This window comes from Choloepus didactylus, chromosome 11 (assembly GCF_015220235.1).
Source record: "Choloepus didactylus isolate mChoDid1 chromosome 11, mChoDid1.pri, whole genome shotgun sequence".
NCBI classification, from domain to species: Eukaryota; Metazoa; Chordata; class Mammalia; order Pilosa; family Megalonychidae; genus Choloepus; species Choloepus didactylus.
In genome coordinates this window covers 2,078,513-2,093,589 of record NC_051317.1, presented here as the reverse complement: position 1 = coordinate 2,093,589, position 15,077 = coordinate 2,078,513, and the positions used below count along the sequence as shown (strand labels likewise).

At 45.1% G+C, this 15,077-nt stretch overlaps 1 long non-coding RNA gene across 1 annotated transcript in view; it reads left to right on the top strand.

The window, feature by feature from the left end:
* The window catches only part of LOC119506505, a 33,085-nt gene that overhangs the window by 473 nt on the left and 17,535 nt on the right, over positions 1-15,077 (top strand). The window lies entirely within an intron of this gene.

Here is a 15,077-nt window from a genome sequence, read left to right as displayed (position 1 = left end):
TTCAAAGAGCCCTTTCCCTGGAGTGACCTTGATAGAGGAGATGGGAATGTGCTGTTTTCTTTGTCAGTCTCAGGTTCTGCCCCTGGTCAGCAGAGTACAAGTCCAGCATTCAAACACAAAAATATCTGTGCAACGTGGCTGCCTCTAAACACAAGTTAGCTCCTTCATCTGGTGTTCCATGACCACAGGCAGATAGCTCTCTGTTCCACTGCTTTGGAAAACACACCAGCTCCCTTGCACTTACTGAGAGGTGCTATGTTGGTCCCTAAATGGTGCATGTCCATGGCTTTTTGAGGGGTAGCTTTGGCAATGCACACTTCCCATCGTATGCACTATCTGAGGATACTAAAGAGCCCCATGTCACTGTATTTGCACCCACCTCATCAACTAGTTAAGGGCATTAAATGGGATGAGAATTTAGTCCCAGGCCCAGCACATGGGAAGATACCCATAAACATGAGCTGGGGTTATCCTCTCCTCTCCTTGGAGCATCCTGAGAACATCATTTGAGAAGCATCATTTGAGGTGGCACAGGCCAAGTGGTCCTCACAGGACTTAGTGCCCAGCAGCTGCTCAGTCAGGGATCATGCTCTATAGACTTGTCACTTCTCTTCTCAAATCTCTAAGTTACAGAGACAAAGCACTTCTGCGTGGGGCAACCAATTCAGGAAATTACTGGGGTAGTTAAGCAGGGCCTAGGAGAATGGAGCAGAGGAGAGGGCATTCTGGACATGTGTGTATGCTTGTATCTGTGCCTGATGCTTCATGAGCAAACGAAACACACATCTCTTATGGGAGGGAGCCTTCAAGATCATTCTTAAAAATAGAAGCAATTTTTAAAAAATTGACATTCACCACCACTAAGGAGAAGAAAAACCTACAGAAAAGCAGAACCTGGAATTTGGATATAGCTAAATATCAGGCCCCTTTGGAAGAATTATAAAATGAATGTGGCCAAGGTGGGCATTTAGGATGCGATGGGTAAGAACCCTGGATGATAATAGTGATGGTGAGAATAAAAGTCGTAACACTTCCAATGCACTGAGCCTTTCAAATGTGCCAGGCAGGGTGCTAATTATTTGCACTAATTATCGTATTTAATTCTTGATGCTACTCACTCCTACTTGACAGGAGAGAAAACTGAAGCTCAGAGAAAGGAAGGAACTTGTCTCCTTGCACCCAGCAAGTAGAATGTGCAGCTGGGTCTCATCCAGAGTTTATCTGAGTCTGGAGCCCCTGTTGTTTACTCCTCTGCCATCTGGAGACTCTGAGACCTGGAAGAGCTTGCTCACTGCGGAGGCGGGATTGAAACCCAGGTCTCTCTGGAGCCTGTGCGGTTTCCTCCCGATCGCTCCACTTCCTCCGCCTTGAGGAACAAGTGAGGTTCTCTGTACGGACAAGCTCTGAAAAGGATGCAGCATTTTCCAGGAGGTGGGCATTTGGTGTCCCCTCCCCACAGATCCTCAGGCCCACTCCCCAGAAAGGCAGCCGGCCCGGCGTGAGCAGGTGGCGCAAGAGGCAGCTCGTGGCCCCAGGCCTGCAGCGTTCCTCTTCCCCTGTCTTTGTGATTTCCCAATGCTCATGAGTTTCACATCTCCAGCACCTGGCTGGAGTGTTCCTGAAACTCCCAGGGGCAGAGCCAGGTTGTCCCCCACTGAGGCTCAGGATGCAAGGAAGGCAGCTCAACTTGCTCGGCCTTGGGTTGCTCTCCTGTGAGACGGGAGAGTTGTAATAGCCATAACAGGTCCAGTTCCCAATAGGAGCAGGTGCCACGTGGGTGAAGGCCACGGCCAACTCAGCGTGGTTTAGAGCAGCGGTCCGTTGGCGCCCAGCATGAAGCAGGGCAGGGGAGTGGATAAGCCCAGGGATTTAAAGTCATGGCTTGAGGTGGGAATACCCTCTCCTATCTCTCTCTCCCCACCCAACCGGGTGGGAAACCCACAACTTGTGAAGGAGAAAATTATAAGGTTAAGAGACATCTGCTTAGGTCTCCCAATCTAGACCTCAGTGCACTGCCAGCATAAGATCAAAATTGTGGTGGCACCCAGGGACGGAGACTCAAGGGAGAGAAAATCTCCAGTGTGCACACAGTGGAGGCTGTGGTCAAGAAAGCAATTCCTGCAGGGGGGTGGAATGTGGATGTGGAAGCAGCAAATCACAACTCAGAGGGGAGGATTTCCCCTTAGCCCCCGCACCTCCAGATGTGAAGATGGGGGAGATAACTGCCTTTCCTCACAGCTAAGGCTAGAGGTAGGGAAAATATACAACTCATTAGAAGAGATTTAATCAGGCATTGTGGCTTCTGTGTGCATGTTGGAGGACTAGGATGTTGTCGCTTGGAAAGCCAGGACTTTACAGAGGAGACTGTATTGACAGGACAGAGGCCCATGGCTGGAGGAGAGAGAAAAAGGTGGTGGCATGTGGCACCCAGGGGTGCGCACTTGGGACCCTCGGCCAATCTAGAGAATATTCATCCAGCCTCACCTCCACCAATTTTTTTAAAAGTTTTTATCATGCTCTGTTATCTACAACATAAAATTTCCCACTTGTACCACTTTCGAGAATACAATTCAGTGATGTTAATTACATTCTCAATGTTGCACTACCCTCACCACCATCATTACCAAAACTTTTCCGTCATTCCAAATGTAAGTCTATACCTATTCACCATTAACACCCGTTTTCCCATGCCACCCCTGCCCCGGTAACCCATATTCTACTTTGTGTCCCTGTGAATTTGCATATTCTAGTTATTTCATTCAATTGAGGTCATATAATATTTGTCCATTTGTGTCTGGCATATTTCACCCAATGTGATGTCTTTAAGATTCATCTATGCTATAGCATGTATCAGCACTTCATTCCTTTTTACAGTTTAATAATACTCCATTGTGTATATGCCATGTTTTTGTTTATCCTTTCATCTGTTGATGGACACTTGGGTTGCTTCCACCTTTTGGCTACTGTAAATAATGCTACTATGTATGTCAGTGTAGAAATGCATGTCCAAGGCCCTGGTTTCCATTGTTTTCAATTCTTTTGAGTATATACCTACAAGTGGAATTGTTGGGTCATATGGTAATTCTAGACTCAACTTGTCGAGGAACAGCCAAACTGTTTTCCACAGTTTTTGTGCCATTTTACATTCCCATCAACAATGTACTAAGGTTCCTATTTCTTTGCTTCCTTGCCAACACTTGTTATTTTCCACTTATTTAATAGTAGCCATTCTAGTGGGTGTGAGGTGATATCTATTGCGATTTTGGTTTGCATTTCCCTAACGGCTGATGATGTTGAGCATCTTTTCATGTGCTTATTGGCCATTTGTGTTTCTTCTTTGGGGAAATGTCTATTCAAGTTCTTGGCCCATTTTTCAATTGGGTTGTCTTTTTGCGTTGCATTGTAGGAGTTCTTTATTTATTTGGGATATTAAATCAGATACATGGTTTCCAAATATTTTCTCCCATTCTGTAAGTTGTCTTCCTTTCTTGATAATTTCCTTTGATGCATAAAAGTTTTAATTTTGATGTGTTCCAATTTATCTACTTTTTCTTTTGCTGTTTGTGCTTCTAGTATAAAGTATAAGAATCCATTGCCTAATACAAGGTCCTGAAGACTTCCCCCTATGCTTTCTTCTAGGAGTTTTAGAGTTTGGGTTCTTATATTTAGGTCTTTGGTCTATTTTGAGTTAATTTTTCTGTATGTTGTGAGACAGGGGTCTGCTTTCATTCTTTTGCCCGTGGATTTTCAGTTTTCCCAGTACCATTTGCTGAAGAGACTATCTTTCTCTTTTGAGTGGACTTGGCACCTGTAACAAAAATCATTTGGCCATAGACATGAGAATTTATTTCTGAATATTCAATTCTGTCCCCCTGGTTGATATGTCTGTTCTTGTATCAGTACCTTACTGTTTAGATTCCTGTAACTTTGTAATGCATTTTGGAATCACCCACCAATTTTTTATGGCTCAGATCAATCATCTGAGGCTGAGGTAAATTGCCTTTGGAATGTTCTTTAGGGTCTTTATGGAATAAGGGCTGAAGCCTTAGCCCTTACAAGGAGAGGGGTAGTTTCCCTCTCCATTCATAGAGGTAGGCAGTGGCTCCCCCATACAAGAAGGTCTCTTGACCTCTCTGCCAAACAGGTTAGGCCCTCTCACACAGGGCACAGAACTCAGGGATGCTGTCTCAGCACGAATGTGCTTGAAGGCAACTGGCATCCCTTCTTCCATCCAACAACCTGACGTGGAAGGGCAGTATTCACCAGTGCTCACAGAGGCACTGGGGTGGAAGTGGTGAGGAGCGGGGTGGCATGCAACCCCACAACAGCCCTTCTCCAGACCATGCTGTCTTGACCAGTCCCAGCAGCCACTTCCATTTTCCCACACCCCACCACCACCTCCCCACCATGGCCAGGACGTGGTTCTCACCTCCCCCATCCAGGAATTTTCATGGGGAAAGCATGAACCAGCTGCTGTGCAAGAGGCAACGAGGTGCAATATTTTCCACTTCCTCATAGCCAACAATTTCATTCTTTTAAAACATATATTTTTTCATCTTCTCTCTCTCTCTGTTTCTCTTTGCTGTTTTAGCTGAGGTACCTAAGAAGTTGGAAGGTGGGTGGGAGGAAGTGCTAATTTGGACTTCCTATCAAACTTCCCTTCCTTATCTGCCCTATTTTTGACTTTGGCAGACTGTCCCCAGATAGCTCTGCTGCAAAGGGACACTCGTCAAGCACCAGCGAGGGTGGGTAGGATGTGGGCAGGGGACGGAGAGGGGAAAAGCAGGCTTCTCAGTGTGATAGGAGAGAAAGAACCTTGTCCTCCCCGGTCAAGCTGGGTAAGGGCAGAGTTGAGGGAGGAGTGGGTGCAAGAAAAACAAAAGACCGCTTTACCCACAGCCCAGGAAAGACAGATGTGACCTACTCCAGACACTTCTCTCTAAGGGAGAGCTGTGGGCCCAGGAAGTGCATACATATTCCTGCCCTTCATAGATCTCAGCATGTTTGATCTTCACAACCGTCCTGTGAGTTGATGACATTGCCCACGTTTTACAGATGCTGAGAGACTGCAAGTTACTTGCCCAAGTTCTTGTAGCTGGTAAATTATGGAGCAGAGATGCAAACTTGTCTGGGACGTGTGGCTTTCCTTCTGCTCTTCTATTTTTATGACTTGTCCCTTCAGCTTTGGCATGTCCCTTAGCTGATGACTTTTTATCTGGAGTGTTCTCCCTCACCTGGGTCCTGGGTCCTGTGGCCTCCTTGCTATTTATGGAGCTCCGTGTCACCTGCCTTGAAAATGTTGGTGCCTTGACCACCAGTTTACAGCTGGATTTCCAGATTTTTGGCCCAAACAGAGCCATCTCCCAGTACGCTCTCCACAAATAGACCCTGCTAAGTTTTATCAGTCCATTACACCTTAATGCTCATGAGTGTGTCAGAGCTTTCCCATAAGCATGATCCTGGCAGCATGCAGAAGGAACACAGATAGCGGGGACCTTAGAAAGAGACGGTTGGGCTTTGGGTAGATTTAGGGAGAAGAGAATGTATCCAGGATGCATGAAATTTGTCGAGCCAACCCTTTCATGAAGCCTTGAGTGTTCAGAGGAAAGGGATACTAGGAACTTACCTGTGTTATGTCATGTAACCCTCATGGCTGCTTTTGGTAAAAGGGGGATTTAGTGAAACCCATTTTATTTTTATTTTTATTTTTATTTTTTTATGTTTTCTAATTCAGTTTTATTGAGATACATTCACATATCATACAATCAACTGTGGTGTACAATCAACTGTTCATAGTACCATCATATAGTTGTGCACTTATCACCCCAATCTATTTTTTGAACATTTTCTTTACACCAGAAAGAGTAAAAATATGAACAAAAAATAAAAGTAAAAAAGAACACCCAAATCATCCCCCCCACCCTATTTTTCATTTAGTTTTTTGTACCCGTTTTTCTACTCATCCATCCATATAGTGGATAAAGGGAGTGTGATCCATACACTGGATAAAGGGAGCTTTCACAATCACACTAATACAGACCAGGTTTTGAAGACTTAGTATGAAAAAAAAGAAATATAAAAAAGTCTCATTACTAATTCTTTATATTGATTATGTGTTAAAATAATACTACTTTATGTACATTGGGTTGAATAAGGTATATGATTAAATTTAATTTCACCAGTTTCTTTTTTACTACTTTTTTTTATCTTCATTTTGTTGAGATATATTCACATACCACGCAGTCATACAAAACAAATCATACTTTCGATTGTTCACAGTACCATTACATAGTTGTACATTCATCATCTAAATCAATCCCTGACACCTTCATTAGCACACACACAAAAATAACAAGAATAATAATTAGAGTGAAAAAGAGCAATTGAAGTGAAAAAGAACACTGGGTACCTTTGTCTGTTTGTTTCCTTCCCCTATTTTTCTACTCATCCATCCATAAACTAGACAAAGTGGAGTGTGGTCCTTATGGCTTTCCCAATCCCCTTGTCACCCCTCATAAGCTACATTTTTATACAACTGTCTTCGAGATTCATGGGTTCTCGGTTGTAGTTTGATAGTTTCAGGTATCCACCCCCAGCTACCCCAATTCTTTAGAACCTAAAAAGGGTTGTCTAAAGTGTGCGTAAGAGTGCCCACCAGAGTGACTTCTTGGCTCCTTTTGGAATCTCTCTGCCACTGAAGCTTATATCATTTCCTTTCACATCCCCCTTTTGGTCAAGAAGAAGTTCTCCGTCCCACGATGCCAGGTCTACATTCCTCCCCGGGAGTCATATTCCACGTTGCCAGGGAGATTCACTCCCCTTGAAACCCATTTTAAAGACTGAAGAGAAAGGCGTGGGGAGATCAAATGCTTACCCAAATCCTCACAGATAATAAGAGGTAGTATGCAGGATTTGAAACCAGAGCTATCTGACCCTAAAACAGACTGTTTCAGTGGAAATATCATCTTTCCACTGAAAGATGCAGTTTCCAAGGATGGAAATTTTACTCAGATCAGGCTGACAATAATGTTTTGCGTTGTGAAAGCCAGGGTACTTTGTCTCTGAGTTCTTCTAAAATAACAATCTTTGGTTTGCATATATTTTTCTCTAATTAAAAAGAAACACGCTTGGTGATTGTAAGACTTTGCTAGTGAGGTGGGCCCACTTAGTCCCTTGGCTGTACTGTGCAGCTAGGGAGAGCCACTTAGGGTGGTCGGGCTTGTCTGGGCCAGGGAAGGGAGGTGGGAGTGGATGGAGGGAAGAGCAGAACAAGGCTGGACAAACGATGGACCCTCATTCATTCCAGCCCTGGTGCCCTGGTGAGGATTGAATTGTCCTGATGTGGAGACCCCAGGAGCTGCCTGGTTTCTTCATTTCCCAAACCTGGTTCTTATTATTATTTTCTTTTTAGCTGATTTTTTTAAAAAATTCAATTTTATTGAGATATAGTCTCATACCATACAATCATCCAAAGTGTACAATCAGTTGTTTATAGTACCATTATATAGCTGTGCATTCACCACTACCATTAATTTTTGAACATTTTTATTATCACAAAAAAACAAGAATAAGAAAAAAAATTAAAGTACAAAAGAAGACCCCAAACATCCCATCTCTCCCATCCCTCCCTATTATTCATTTACTTTTTGTCCCCATTTCTCTACTCAACTGTCCATACACTGGATAAAGGAAATATGAGCCACATGGTTTTCACAATCACGCAGTCATACTGTGTAAGCTATATAGTTATACAAACATCTTTAAGAATCAAGCCTACTGGGTTGTAGTTCAACAGTTTCAGATATTTCCTTCCAATATTCCAGCACACTAAAAACTGAAAAGGGATATCTATATAACACATAAGAATGACCTCCAGAATATCCTCTTCACTCCATTTGAAATCTCTCAGCCACTAAAACTTTATTTTGTTTCATTTCTCTTCCCTATTTTGGTCAAGAAGACAATCTTAATCCCTCAATGTTGGGTCCAGGTTCATCCCTGGGAGTCATGTCCCACGTTGCCAGGTCAATTTACACTCCTGGGAGTCATGTCCCACATAGGGGGGAGGGAAGTGAGTTCACCTGCAGAGTTGGCTTAGAGAGAGGCCACATCTGAGCAGCAAAAGAGGTTCTCTAGGGGAGACTCTCAGGCACAATTAAAAGTAGGCTTAGCCTCTCCTTTGCAGTGACTAGCTTCATAAGAGCAAGCCCCAAGATCAAGGGCTCGGCCTTCTAAATTGGTAGCCCCCAATGCCAAGCCTGGTTCTTAAAACCTTCCTTTGAATATGTGAATGCCACCAGATGTTTCCAATAAGATACCTTTTTACTTGGGTTGGCCAGAGTTAAGTGCTGTTGCTTGCAACCAAACATTCCTAAGTGTTTCAGGTTACACAGACTATTACTCTATAAATCCTTCCAAAAAATATCAAGGGAAAAATAAAAGGATGTAGACCCTGGAGTAGGGAAGAGAGCTGTGGCCTGGGGGTCCCAGGCTTGGGTTCTAGTCCTAGCAGGGCCACCAACTGGGTGTCTGACCTTGGTTCCCCATGACCTTGGGCTCCTCTTCTTCAAAAGGGACCAATAACACTTAACATCCTTCTTGGTGCTTTTGCGACAAATGAAGCTACATATGTTAGGTGACTGCATTGTGTTGGATGTATAAGAGAGGTGTTGCCTGTGTGTTAGTTTTCTTTCCTCAGACAATCTGTAGAGCTTCCCTTCAGCTCTAACTTTCTATGATCCTCTCAGAAGTCAATTAATTTTCTGGTCATTGGTCTTTAGGGACCAAAATAAAAGAGACACAGACAACCTGATGCAGAGGATTTATTCTGAAAAGCTTTCCCTGAGTTTCATGGGAGGGTGGCAGTATACTTCTCAGCCAAGCCAGGACGTTTCCGCTATAGGCAGGGACCATAGGCAGCCTCTGGAGTCTTCTTGACAAATGGGAACTTTGGGGCACCTTAATTGCATGGGTTGTCACCTGCTTATACTGATGCCTTGGTGAGCCTCTCTCCTGCGTTGTCTCCTCTGCCGCAGTCAAGCAGAATCCCCCCTACTCTTTACTTGTCTTGACAAACAGTGACTCTATTTGCATTTAGCAAGAACTCAGAGTCTTCGTTCAAGCAGGTGGCGACTGTGGATGCCCCCTGCCCCCATTGTCTGTTACTTGCCAGCTGCCTCAGGGAGTCTCCCCAGAGCCCTGCCTTACCCTCTCCTTGCTGGAACTGGAGAGGCTGCTTTATCTTTCAACCAGGGAGATGATACAGGTGCACAGCTCTAAACTGAATGTGGGAAAGGCCAACAGAAATGCCAGTTTCTCACAAACGAGCCTCCCTCGCTGCTCCCTCCCCCAGGGCCCCCTTCACCACCTCCCACCCCCAGTGTTTCTTGTTGTCTGCAGTAGAGTTTCAGGCTCTCTCCCAAGCATTGTGGGCTCCCTGGCCGGCAGGGAGGGTTGTGATTTAGGAAGTCTTGCTGAGGCACCTTCATGGCCAGAATTCCCCGGAGCTGTGGCCTCCTCTGACAGGGGCCTTGATTCCTGTTTTCATGGCTTCCTGTGTGAACTTGGGGTCTCAGAGGGGCTCAAATCCATTGTGTTGACCTAGTGCTCCAGGTCCCGCTTTGTTCCCCAAGTCTAATTCTTCCAACGGTTGAAACCACAGCTGATCTCTTCTCTCTAAAGGCAGAAGGGACAGGAGTGAGGAGGCAGAATGACACATTTGGATCCCAGCTCTGTTACACTCCTGCTGTGTGACCTTGAGCAACTTCCTTAACTCCTCTGTGCCATAGTGCCCACAGCAAGGTGGAGAAAGCTAAATAACAGCACTGGTCTCATTGGGTGGTTGTGAGGTTTCAGTGGAATAGAAAGGAAGCACAGGGCACAGTCACTGGCACATGGTGGTTGGTGGGCTTTATTGGCACACATATGACTTGCTCATCTCTCCCAGGGACCAGCCCAGAGTGGCAGTTTGTCCCCCATTGCCAGGGGTTCCTGGGGTTACATATAACACCGAAGTCCGCTTTCCCATGTCACATGTGGGTGGGGATCAATTGCACACGCTGCTTTGCAATATATCTGATGTAGGCAGATAGCAAATGTGGCAGAGTTGGGCTTTCCTAGTGATTAAGGAGAGATTTGCTGGCTCAGAGGTGATAAGGCCAGGGGAAAATACAAGTGCATGAGACCTGATGGGCAAAGCCAAAACCAAATGCAATGATAAATTGCAACTGACCCTGGACTTTGGTGTCAGGGAGACAATCAGGAGGAGTGGGGACTAAGGCAAGCAGGGAACAGCTCAGTTGAAATCCATTGCAGCTATACAGGAATGCAAGAAAGACTTCCACTAGTGCAAGAATGTGGGCCCAAGGTTCCCCAATTTTTGTTTTACTTAAGAAAAGCTAAAAAGCTAAATTTGGGGTCAAAAAGGAAAGAAAGAAAATTGGCAGCCGTGGTAGGCAGAATAATGGCTCCCAAAGACATCCATGTCCTAATTCCTGGAGACAAGATGTTAAGTTGTCTGGCAAAGGGGATTTAAGGTACCAGATGGAAATAAAGTGGCTGATCAGAGGTCATCAGGATATTCTGGGTGGGTCCAATGTCATCAGAAGTCTCCTTAAAAGTGGAAGAGGGAGGCACAAGAAGAGAAAGTCAGAGGGAGATGTGATGGTGGAAAATAAAGGCACATTGCTGGTTTTGAAGATGGAGAATGGGGGCATCCAGAAGCTGAAAAAAGCAAGAAAATGGATTCTCCTCTAGAACTCCAGATTTTACCCTATGAGACATGTGGGAAGTTTCCGAGCTCTAAAACTGTTAGATAATAAATTTGTGTTTATGGTCATTTTTTTTTTTTTACAACAGCAATAGAAAAGTAACATGTCAACTTTTAAAAACAAAACAAAACAAAACAAACAAAATACATGGGCCAAAATATCATATCACAAAGACAGTAACTGTTGTCTGTATACTACCCATGAGCCACTTATTGAGAATCATGGAATGACACAGAACATAGTCAAATGGAAGGACTTGGGGTCCCCAGCATCAACCCCATGATCTAATCAGTGGAAGTGTGGTGCCAGAAGTCCACACTGCTGTGACTCACACACCAAAGAATGTCAACTCATGGTGCTGTCACTGATACCCAGGCATCAGCAGGTGGCGAACGTAGGTAGCCAGTCCTGGGTAAGTCCCTGACTATGTGGAGTTCCATTGTGCATGCTTCTAATTTACACAAACACTCCTGGGCATGGTGTGGAGTGAGAGAGGGAGAAAAAGCAACTGAAGTGTTGTGAGACATTTTCCCTAGTGTTTTATTGAAGAGACCCCATAAATTCCCAGCCTGAGGTCAAGGAGGAATGCTATGGGCATTGTCTTCAGAATGTAAAATCTGCCCAAGAAAAGACTCCTAGATTCACTTCCAGCTTTGCTGTCCACTCTGTCACTGGTTCCCAGATGGGAAGTTTCTGTTTCTCAAGTCAGACACACTGTGTTGGCACATGTAATTTCTGAGGCATCATTTGGTTTCCTCAGAAAGGTCTGCGCTGGGTGAGAAATGCACCCGCGTGCCTCCTGTGGTGGTCTGAAACTGTTATGCACCCCAGAAAATCATGTTCTTAAAGTTAATCCATTCCTGTGGGTGCAGACCTATCGTGGGTGGGACCTTTTGATTGGGTTATTTCCGCTGAGATGTGACCCATCTCCTTCAAAATGAGCCTTAATCCTTCTACTAGAGTCCTTTTAAAGAGGATAAAAGACAGAAAAATGCCCCAGAGAAGCTAAGAGATGACATTCAGAGAAATACCCAGAGAAGTTTAGAGAAAAAGCCACAGAAGGAGGAGTCAGAAGCTGAAGCAACGAAACCCAGGAGAGAAGGACAAGCAGACGTTACCATGTGCCTTGCTATCTGACAGAGGAGCCCAAGCCCGCTGGTAACTTGTTTTCAGAGAAGGTATCGTCCTGTTGATACCTTAATTGGGACACTTTTCATGGTCTTAGGAAGTAAATTTGTAAGCTAATAAATCCCCATTGTTAAAAGCCAGTCCATTTCTAGCATATTGCATTTCGTCAGCTTTAGCAAACCAAAACACCTCCCTTCAGCACTAACCGTGCACTCATCTTCCAAGCTCTGGGTCCTGGATTGCTTTACTCCCAAAGGATGCTTATGGCAATTGTGGCATGTTGGAGAGCTGAACCTCTGAGAAATGGAGCCAGTAACTTGTAATTGTACGGTGATAACAGCCCTTAAAGGGAACTTAGTTCCAAACTGGCAGCCCAAGGGCCTTGTTTAGTTATGGGTATTCTGTCCAGGTGAGCAGCTACCTCATTGGACAGTGCAGGCACAGGACATGTCCACCCTCCACAGACTTCTATTGGGCACTGCTGGCCAGCATTCCAGATACCTTCTCGGTGAACAATGCAAGCTCCAAAATTTGAAGGCTTTGACACTGGTCACTAGCTGGGAGATACTGAGCAAATTTTCTAACCTCTCCATGTCTCACATGTTTGATCTATAAAATAATAATAATTATTATTATTATAAATAATATATAATAATAATTCCAACCTCAAAGAGTTTGAGGAAGATGAATTAATTCTTGTATGTTTAGCACATGATAAACATACCATCAATTACAGATATTATTATAAATACATAAAATAATGGAAGGTTATGAAGGGATATAAAGCCGAGCCAGAGGATGGTGACAGGGGGCACTTGTTAGGATAGGATGGTCAAGGAGACCCTCTTGAGGAGGTGACATTGAATGAAGTGAGAAAGCCAGGTGTCTTTGTTTCCTAGGGCTGCTGTGACAAATAATCACCAACTGCGTGGCTTAAGACAACAGAAATTTATTGACTCACAGTTTTGGAAACTGGAAGTTCAAAATCAAGGTGTCAGTAGAGACTTGCTCCCTCTGAAAGCTGTAGGGGAGGATCCCACCTTGCTCTTCCAAGCTTCTGGTGTTTGCTGGCAATCCTTGCTCCTCCTTGGCTTGCAGCTGCAGCATTTCAACCCCTGCCTCCATCCTCACGTGGCTCCCTCTCTGTGTCTGTGTCCAGATTTCCTCCTCTTTTAAGGACACCAGTCACGTTGGCTCAAGGCCCCCCATAATCCAGTTTGAGCTCATCTTAATACATCACATCTTCAAAGAACCTCTTTCCAAATAAGTTCCCAATCATGGGACCAGGAGTTAGGACCTAGGCATATCTTTTTGGGGGGCACGTTTACCCCATAACACCAGGCTTGTGGATGGCTGGGGGAAGAACACCCAGGCGGAAGCCGTGGGCAAAGACCCTGAAGCCAGGGCTTGCTTGGTGTGTTCCAGAAACAGCAGGGAGGCCAACGTGGCTGGAAAGGAGGGAGGGAGGGAGAGGGCAGAGGGTGAGATTCTGATGCACGGTGGAGAGGACTTCACATCTGTTCTGAGCATGGCAGAAGCCCCTGTTGAGCTTTGAGCAGAATAATTGACATGGCCTGGCTTCATTTTAAAGAGTCACTCTGGCCTGCGGGGACAGAGGACCTTAGGGGCAGGAGTGGAGGCCAGGAGGCCTGTTAGGAGGCTGCTGCAGTCAGTGGGCCAGGAGATGGAGGCGAGAGGGGCTCATATTTGGAGCAGCCCTTTGCACTGGCTCTTTCTTCTGTCTGGAACATTCTTACCCCCAGATATCCTCCTGACTCACTCCCCCACCTCCTTCAAGTCTTGATTCAAACGTCACCCTTTCAGAGAAGGTTCCCCTTCCCACTTTGTTTTTTTCTTTTTAGCACTTACCTCAAACAGAGATTTGAGTGGGTTTGTTTACTGTAGGCAGTAAATGCAAGGGAAGGAATTTTTGTCAGCTTTGTTCACTGCTGAGTCCCCAGCACCCCAGCAGTTCCTGGCACAAAGTAGATGCTCAAGAAATACTGCTGAATCAGCAAATGAATGGAAATAGAGAAGGCAGGAGAACAGATGGCAATTGAGAAAACCAAAACTTGGAGAGAGGAAGTCACTGGTCTAAAGCCACTCAGCGGTTCATAGCAGAGCCTGTGCTGGAACCCAGGCCTCTCACCCCTGACCCTGTAGCCCCTCTGCTTCCCACCACCAGTGCCAGGTTTTCCTTTATTCTCAAAGCTCATGAGCATTTTTTTCTCTAGGCTCAGTTGTTGCTGTTCCCTTGAGCCAGCTGTGTCTTGACTCTCTTCCCCATTTTCTCCACAATGTGTTCTGTTTGGCTGAACTTTCCCTTTTTCTGTCAGCCTGGCCCAATTGCAACATCCAGATAGTTATCTACATCACGTGAGAGAAAAGGAACAGGAAGCTAAGATGCCCAACTGGGTTTCTTTACCAGCACAGTATGCGCAGTAAGATGCGGAGACACTGGACCCGGGGCTGAGGGCAGGTGGGGGGAGTGGAGGGCAGAGGTTAGCTGAGCTGATCATTCAGCTCCCCTCCCGCCAGGCATAGATGCTACTGAGCAATACACTGGGCTGTGCAGCTTGCTCTGCTATCTACTCAGAGACTGTACCGAGAGAATTCACTAATCTGCCTTAAGAACAGAGAGACACAGGAACATGGGCTCTCCTTTCCTCCTTGAGGTCATTAGTGCTGACAACTCCAACCTTTCCCTGCCCTTCCTCCCCTACCTGTTCTCTCTAACTTGACTGCTGTCCATTCTGAAATCTTCCTCCAGCCCACCTGGAGTATAACAGCAAAGTGCTCCTCCTCATTCTTTTAAAAAAATACTAAAATAAAATAGCTACTTTTTACAACACTTATTCTATATCAAGAAGTTTGCAAATCTACAATTGTGCATATCCCATTTTACAAACCAGGACACTGGGCTCAAAGGTTACCCCATGGGTAAGTGGTCAAATTGGGGTTCAGTTCTACAATCTGACTCTGGACCTTGTTGACTTTCTCCTCCATGCAATCATCACTCATCCATCATTCATTCAGCCACTCATTCATTTAGCAATTATTTATCAAGTCACCTCTGTACCAGGCACCGTTCTAAGTGCTGGGTGGTGAGGTGAACAAGGCAGACAAGTCCCCTGTCCTCAAAGAGCTAACGTTCCATTCAAGCAAGTGGGAGGTAAAACA